The following is an 8,928-nucleotide window of genomic DNA, read 5'->3' on the forward strand; positions in this document are numbered from 1 at the left end:
TCCAATCTCTGCTCTCTCTTTAAAGGTAACCACTTTCAGAATTACTTGAGCATCTATCCCTTAACTACATATGCAAATGTCACTTTTTCAAGAGGTAATACTAAATTTATATTTACATAAGAAAAAATTCTTCAAGAATATACAGGCAGTCTCAAGTTGTGATTCAGATGAGGTGGATGCAGAAGGAAAATGGTGTAGAGATTTCAAGGAGTTTATAATTTTGTTACAGGGGTCTAAAATGTTTGATTTTAATAAAAATGTATTATCATAGTAATATTGAAAATTATCAGAAAATTGCAAATTGTTAATTAGGAAAAGTGTGTTTGTGGGGGAGTATATAGAAACTTTACTTTCTGCATGATTTTTCTGTAAACATGCAGCTTCTCTAATAAATAAATTTAAAAAAAATAAATACAGCAAACCCAATTACATTGAAAATATTGCCTGGGATATACTTATCCTAAAATATTATTCATTGTTTATCTGAAATTCAATTGTACTCTGCATTTTTTTCTGGCAACTGGAAACACATCACTCCTTGGGCCACTTTTTTTTTAAGTGCATCACTCCATAGACAAACTCATCTACTCTTAAATACAGTTTGTATGCTAACTCCTCAGTCTTTCCCCTAGCTTGGATCTCTTCCCTAAGCTCTAGATCCAGTTATCCAGTCATTCCTTGTCATCATTTGCTGTCTTGACGATTGAAACATCTTCCTAATGGTTCTCCTGCTTCAGCTTTTCCTAATTTCCCATCTGTTTTCAGCATAGGACAGTAGTCAATATTCCTGGTAAATTATGTATTTGATCATGCAACTCCTCTGCTCCAAACCCTCCAGTGGTGTCCCACTCCACTCAGTAAAGTAGCCTGAGTCCTTTCCATGAGTTCTAGGACCCTCCATGAGCTGTAGCCTCCTCCTCACTTCTCTGAACTCACCTCCCAAGGACTCTGCCTCTGGTTCTCTCTTACCAAGCACACTGGACTCCTTGCCATTCCCTGAATACTCTCCATGTGTTCTAACTCACTGGACAATATTGGGATTCTGTCAAAGGCTAGCACTTTGGAGGGTATAAGGACTTAGGAGATAGAGCTATTATTGCCTCCATTCCATAGACGAGAAAACAGGACTAAGTGAGGAGATAATTTGCCCAGGGTCTCTTCATTGGAGATCACAAATGGACTATTGTGTGATAACAAAAATAATCTATGTTTACATAATAATAAATTTATATCTACAGTTATTTTTAGCCAAATTATTTAGAAAAAAAAAATCCCAAAGTAGGGGATCACCCAGGAGCAGCTCTTACTGTCATCTACTTCTTAAGCCTCCTTCCCACCTGGTCCAGGTCCAGCAAGGGATACAGAGATGTCGGGGTCACGTCCACAACCACAGCTGAAGCACCCCCTCCCCTGCTCTCCCAGATTCTTCTCTGAATCTGCCTCAAGTAGACACCCTGGCAGACAGATGGTTTTTTGAAAGATGAACCTAATCAATTCACCTCCTTAAACTCTTCACTTGCTCAGAGAGGTCTCCCGGAACTCCGCCAACCCTTGGGTGTCTTTCCCCATCGCAGACTATCACGGTCCCGGGAACTCTTCTTCCTAGAATAGACCCAGCTAGAATTAGACATCTTGGTTTCTGGTACTGTGGATAAATTTTACTTCCCAGAGACCTCAGCCCCCACTGCGGCCCTTGAGTGTTGGAAAGTCTCCATCCTGGCGGGTCCTAGGAGGAATCACAGCCCCTGCAGGCGAACGCAACCAGTTCAACTTCTTCCCACCCAGGACTGCCTCAGAAGCTGGAGAGCCCCGGTGTGTGTTTCCCGATCCCCGGGTTTCTTCCAAGACCGCTCACCAGCTCCCGTGGACCGCTGTGAGGTGCGCTGGGAAGGTCACCCTCTCCCAGCCGTGGCCCGGCCACCACCCCTCTCAGACCGGAGTCCCCTTCTCCGCTCACCTGTGGCCCGCGGCCGCTCACCTGGAGATGCTCTGTGGGGTCGTAGCTCTGCGCTGGGTGGGGAGCAGCCCTCATATCCATGTGGTTTGGGTGTTGCTGCTAGAACCACCCGGGACTGAAGCCTCCTCCCTTCCAGGCAGAGCTGACTTGTCTTCTAATCCAGGGCAGAAGACGCAACTCACCACAATTTCTCAGTTGACTGTTTTGGTCTGAACCTGGTCTGCTTCACCCTTCAAACCCTGTAGGTTGTTTCCTTTCCTGGAGGCCTTTTTACTTTACATTTCTAATCTACAGAAAATTAAAAGAATAGTTAAATTAACACCTACATACCCATCCCGTGGCTGTCCAATTGAACATGTATGCAATATTGCTTTGTTTCTCTCTACATATCCATTTTGTTTGTTAATTTAAGTTGCAAACACCATTGCACTCTACTGCTAATGTACTTAAAATGAAGAAGTCTATTTTATAACCACAATATCATTACTACAATAAAGAAATTTACTAATTTTAATATATATTGGAAACCTTGATTATTGATGAAATTAGAATAATTTTAGTGGAATTGGAGATGAAGGTGTGAAGAAGATACAACAAGGATAATTTTCCCAAGCAGTAATCTGCATCAGTGGTTCCCAATGTGTGGTCTCTAGAGGAGCAGATCAGCAACACACTAATTAATTAAAAATGCCTATTCTTGGACCCCATGGTGAACCTACTGAATCAGAAAAGGGAGGAGGTTTTGGTTGTGGTGGGGAACCAATCTATGATTTAACAACCTCATCAGGTGATTCTGATGTACCTGAAGTTTGATAACCATTGATCTAGAAGATGCAGTCAAAGGAAACAATTATTTATCCACATCCTTCAGATTAATTCCCCATACACGGATGAAGGATATGATTATATCCCATGTAACATGGGAGAAGTCTATATTAAGAGAGAAACTGAGATTTTGTGTTTAGTTTTTTCCAACAGGATGAAAACTGACAAGAAAAAGTCTCTGACAAAATATTGAGCATTTAAAATAGGTTTATTTTTCAGAGGTACAAACAAGAAAATAAGGGCACTGCATAGAGCCCAAAAAGCCTTTTTTCTCAATTGACTCCATAGGTAATAGCAAGCACTCTATTGTGTTCCATGATCTTATCGACAATGAAGACAGGGACTGTATAACATAATGAAACCTACAGTGGTCAAGGATGGTGACTACATGTACAAATATAAAAATGTTTTTACATGTGGGAGAACAAATGAATGTCAACCTTGCAAGGTGTTGAAAAAGGGATGGTATTGGGGAAAAATATAACCAAAGCACACTGGAGACTATGGTAAATAGTAACATTGTAATATGCTTCTATTAAATGTAACAAAGTCAATATAGCAAACTGAAAGTCTATGAGAGGGGGATGTAAGGGAGGGGTATGGGATTCTTGGCAGTGGTGTTGTTATCTGAACTTATTATTATATTGTACTGTATGGTATTTTAACATTTTTATCTTTTTTATTCTTTAAAATTTTTTTGAAGTAATGAATATGTTCAAGTGCTGATTGTGGTGATGAATGCGCTACTAAATGATGACACTGAACAATTATACACTGGGGAGATTGCATGGTATGTGAATATATCTCTATAAAATTGGAGGGAAAAATATAAACAGAGGGATACATGTGCTGGAGGAAACATGGAGAGGAATGTACCTATTTAGTGTTGCTGGGGAAGTAGAATGGAGTAGATTATCTGGACGACAGTCTGGTGGTTCCACAAGAAGCTAAGTGTATATGTGCCATGAGGTCCTGCAACCTCATTATGGGGTATATACTTGGAACATCTGATAGCAGGGACAGGAATAGACCTTTGAACACTGGTGTTTATAGTGGCAGTATTCACAATTTGCAATGAATGGAGGTGGCTTAGGAGTACATCGACTGATGAACTGAATGTTGAACCGTGGTGTGTGCACACAATAGAATTCTGAGTGGCTGCAAGAAGGAATGAATCTGTGAGACACACAACTAGATAAATGGGTCTTGAGGATGCATTTTGAGTGAAGTACACTAGAAATGAAAAGACAAACTTTATAATTCCTCACTACTATGGACTTACTATAATATGTAAACTCTGAGAATTGAATCTTAGAGCACAACTTATCATGGGAAAGCTTATTGTAATGGTCCCTAGACTGTAAGATCTTACAGCAGTCACATCTATTCCTGAGTTGTAATGGTTATCTCTAAATTCTGAGATGCTGAGCTCTTTGTGTGTAACCTGGTCAGTCTCTGGAACTTTGGGTATCTGTGTGACACCTGAAACTCAGAGCTAGAGCTGGGTGGCTATGAATGCCAGTATTACCTCATACAGCAACTGTTAAAAAAGCTGAAAAAGAGTTCAGACCACAATTAGAGATATGAATGAAGCAGATCTGGTTAGGTCTAAGGCAAATCAGACCAAAGTGTAAAGGATGATACTGACTGTGTTTCAAAACTTCAACTTCTGCATGAGACCAAGGGAAGAGATGTTTATTGGGTGTAGGATCTATATTTTCTGTAGCACATGAAATAATTTAACTTGTACAGTCAATTTATTCAATCACCACAATTATATGGAACCTTGAATAGGAAGTGAGATCTGGTAGGTTTGTAGATCTGATACATCCCAAGGTAATTTGGGCAGAGAATGAGGATATATTTGCAGGGATCCCTGAGGAACTGGGGAAGAATTCAGAAATGTTGGACTTCCCCACCTGGGTTTTTACTGGTGTTCTCGCAAACATTGAAGAGAGTTTGATGGAATGAGCCCTCAATCTTGGGGTCTGTCTTTGTGAAGCCTGTTGCTGCAAAGGAGAGACTGAGTCTACTTATAATTGTGCCTAAGTGTCTCCCACAAAGAACTTCTTTGTTGCTCTGATGTGCCCCTCCCCTTTCTAAGCCCACGTGGCAGGTGAACTCACCACCCTCCCCCATAAATGGGAATTGCCTCCCAGGGGTATGATTCTCCCTGGCAATATGGGACATGATTCCTGGGGTTGAGCCTGGACACAGCATCATGGGATTGAGAAAATCTTCTTGACCAAAAGGTGGAAGTGAAATTAAACAAAACAAAGTTCAAGTGGCTGAGAGATTTCAAATGGAGATGAGAGGTCACTTTGGAGGGCATTCTTATGCATTATATAGATATCCCTTTTTAATTTCTCATGTACTGGAATAGCTAGAGGGAAATACCTGAAACTGTCAAGCTGCAACCCAGTATCCTTGATTCTTGAAGATGACTGCATAACTATGTAGTTTACATGGTGTGACTGTGTGATTGTAAAAACCTCATGGCTCATACTCCCTTTATCTAGTGTATGAAAAGATGAGTAGAAAAATGGGGACAAAAACTAAATGAAAAATAGGTGGGATAAGGGGATGGAAAGCTTTGGGTGCTCTTTTTCACTTTTATTTTTATTCTTATTTATTTATTTGGGAATAAGAAAAATGTTCAAAATTGATTCTGGTGATGAATGCACAACTATATGATGGTACTGTGAATAGTTGATTGTACATTGTGGATGATTTTTGGGTATGTGACTATTTCTCAATCAAATTCTTGAAAAAAAAGATTGGTGCAAAAAAAGAAAAAGAAACAGAAATGAGCCTGTCCCTGGCACATGGTAGGTGCACAATTTAAATCACCTCTTAATCACCTCGTACCCCCACTTCCAGGTGAGCATAAATCACATGCAAATCTCAGGATCTCATCCACATCAACAGAAAGGGCTAGCCCACTTTGACCCTCTTTCTACATTCTCTTCTGAACCAGCTTCAAGTTTACCCTCTGCTGGCTGGAAGGTCTCTTCAAAATTAAACACTTCACTTCCTCAGTTAAGCCCCATTCACCCTGTTTAACTGAATTCCTCTATTACCAGCCCTTATAGACTGGGATGAGGTTCCCTCACAGGGCACATCACTCCCCACCTCAGGCTGCTTGGTCTTCCTGCTCTGGAACCCACGAGTCTGAGCCCCTGTCCTGAGGCCCTGCTGACCTGTGGCTCCCGGGGTGCTCACTGCCTGTGCTTTGCTCGGTCACAGCTGTGAACTCGGTGGAGAGTTTTCCTTTGTGTGGTTGGCGCTGCAGAGACCACTCACCAGAAAACTGTTGTTTCCTCCCTTCTGTGCAGGGCAGACTGTCTTCCTTGGTCCAAGTCAGAAGATACAGCACAGCAGAACCTCTGGGCTCTCTGTAATGGTTGGAACACAGCCTTCAGACGTATAACTCTGAGGGAAGTTTCTTGCCTTTCTCCTATTGGATAGACTCAAGATGCAGTCAGCATCCAGAAAATGACAAGCTCCAGATAACTTTTCCCATCTATCTCGCTGATTGTGTCCTCTACTCCTCATCAGTCACTGAAACTCTCTAATTTAATCAGTAGGCTGCTCTCTGATTCCTTGACTACTTTGAAAACTCCTTCCTTCATTTTTCTCAGGCATGCAGACCAGGAGAATTTGCTTACAATTCTTGGCTTGCTCTTTCTCAAGCTCTTTAAATTCTCCCAGACCATTAAAGGTGTTGATTAAAGAGTTGATTTATTGCTTAGTCTTCTGGATTCACAAACTCATTCTGTATTTTTTAACTTCTGCATGTGACTGTAAACAGCAGACAAGCTTCTCTCTTACTCTTCTCATATAAGGGGAGGGCTATGTAGGAGTATTGAATGTGGCAGGGTGGTTTGATGACTGGTTAGTGCTGGGGCAGGCATAGGAGCAGGCTTCCTTACATGGAATGTACGAGGATTTTGCTTACAGGCAGCCCAGACGTGTAGCTTAAATAAGTCCACCTAGTGACACTGACGTCTTGTGAAAACTTCGCTAACTCACCCATAGCATGTCATCTTAACTATTACTCAAGAGGTGACAGCATCTGATTCTCCTCTAACTATGATGGGAAGAATTTTGATCTATCATTCCACTAGAGTTTAGGGCATTTACAGCAGAAGTTGAGTGTGCAGGCTAGTATGTTAGTAGGATGGGCTTCAAGAACTATCACTTATCTTTCATGTCACTTCTCTCTTCACCTGTAACTTATATAATTACTTGTTCTTAAATTTAGTACTTAGGACATTGGTTTGATTTATTTTTTAAAAGATAATAACTGAGAGAGTATTAGGCCAGAATGATATAGTATAGTTTAACATCCAAATCTGGAAGGAATTGTTTTCAGTAAAAGATGATATAAATTATATAGAGAAATATAAAATTAAAAGACATTCAGAAATAGCCCCTCTTGTTAAAACCATTTAAAGCTGGGCAGCAGGGGTGAGCAATGGGCTAGACTCCAAAAGGAGTTTTATCAACTTCAACATTAAAAACAATTTTCTAGGATAAAAAGGATGATTAAATAATACAACAGTAATCAGTAGTGAATTTTATAATCAAATGACTCAATTAGTTTCCATCTAAAAGCAACAAGGCCTATTTACTTTCCTAACAAATAATGATTTTTGCCCCTTATTGTAAAATTCAGAGATGTCATTTATAGTGTTACCCAGCTTATTGAAGCATTAATATCTTAAAACTAGCAGGCTTCCTGGGGAAGTGTAAATTCAGGCAAACCCACATTACCTGTTCTTATCGAGCAATAAATCATTGACCACAAGGTAAGGTAGAGGAACACCTATGGATGCCATCCATAGGTTAACCTTCGATGTCCGTGGTCCAGAGGAGTGGCTGATCAGTGTCCACAGCCACTAGGACAGATCCATCACAGGTATTAGAAGTACTGACCAGTATTCCAAAACCAAGCCCATGATTTGTGAGGTTCTACCATAGGCCAGTAGTGGTAACGTGATTGCACTGCTGCCCACAGGAATAAGGCCACACCAATCACCTTCCATGCCAGTGTTTACATACAGCTTATGCTGTCCAGGTTGGAGCAGGTCAATGAGAGATTTCTCCTGAATTACTATAATTGGCAAAGGAGTGGTATCAGTGGCTTGAAACAGGGTGTTCACAGATGCCATCATTTGGTCAAAACTTCCGCCAAGTCCTCCCAGGGTCACAATCATATCAACCTCTAGGTCTTTTTCTTCTATCTTCTTTTGAAGCATTTAAAGGCACCTGGTAAAGTCAGTCTGGTCTTGATCGGGAGTGAAAATCAGCTCACCTCCTCTAATACTGTAGTACTCTTTCACTTCAGGACAAATGGAATAAAAATCTCCACTGAGGAATTCAGATAAAAAGCTTTCCCGCTCTCCTTTGGTGATATCTTATAAGTGCTTGTCACCTCCATAGGCGCAGGCTTTTAAAACAGCTTTGCTCCCAAAATGACGAAAAGAGTCATCCAAAGGCTCATTCAGAATCAAAAGGCAGGACTTCAAATTCCACTGGAAGCAGGGGTTCCATCCGGGAAGACACGTGCCCCATACTGGATTATTGGCCTACAATGGTGGGTGGAGCCACCAGCTAAAGGACCACACACTGTAAGAACAAGGGTGACTGATGACTCAACTCTTGTCAGAGGAGACTCCATTATTGAAGAGTATTTTAACTTTGATTGACAACCAGAACAGTGGTATTATTTTGCCAAACATATAAAACTCTCCTAAATCAAGATAGTCAAGCCATGTCATAGAAACTAATGTCCACTTTTAAAACAATGCTGTTCTTTTTTGCTTGTTTTGTTTTTAAATGAGAAATTTATTGGTATATAAAACTCCATTCCATAAAGTTGCAGATGCTTGCACCTTCTATTATACAAATTATTGAAGGTTAGAAACAAAAAATCCAAACATGTGGTTTTGAAAGATTGCAAATAACTAAGTACAGTACTTTGGTAAATAAAAAATAAAATGGTCAGACTCACACAATTCATGGAAAGAAGACAATCTTGTGGAACTTAACTCTGGGAATTGGTCCTGTTCACATTTCTCACCTCCAAGCTTCACAGAGAAAGCAAGACTTGCTAAGTCTATGCATCAGGACCAATGGGAGTC

The 8,928-nt window shown here is 40.6% G+C and overlaps 1 pseudogene; it reads right to left on the minus strand.

The window, feature by feature from the left end:
- Positions 1 to 7,630: 7,630 nt before the first annotated feature.
- Positions 7,631 to 8,359, minus strand: LOC119530568 (annotated as a pseudogene).
- Between the last annotated feature and the right edge of the window lie 569 nt (positions 8,360 to 8,928).

Source organism: Choloepus didactylus, chromosome 3 (assembly GCF_015220235.1).
Source record: "Choloepus didactylus isolate mChoDid1 chromosome 3, mChoDid1.pri, whole genome shotgun sequence".
NCBI classification, from domain to species: domain Eukaryota; kingdom Metazoa; phylum Chordata; class Mammalia; order Pilosa; family Megalonychidae; genus Choloepus; species Choloepus didactylus.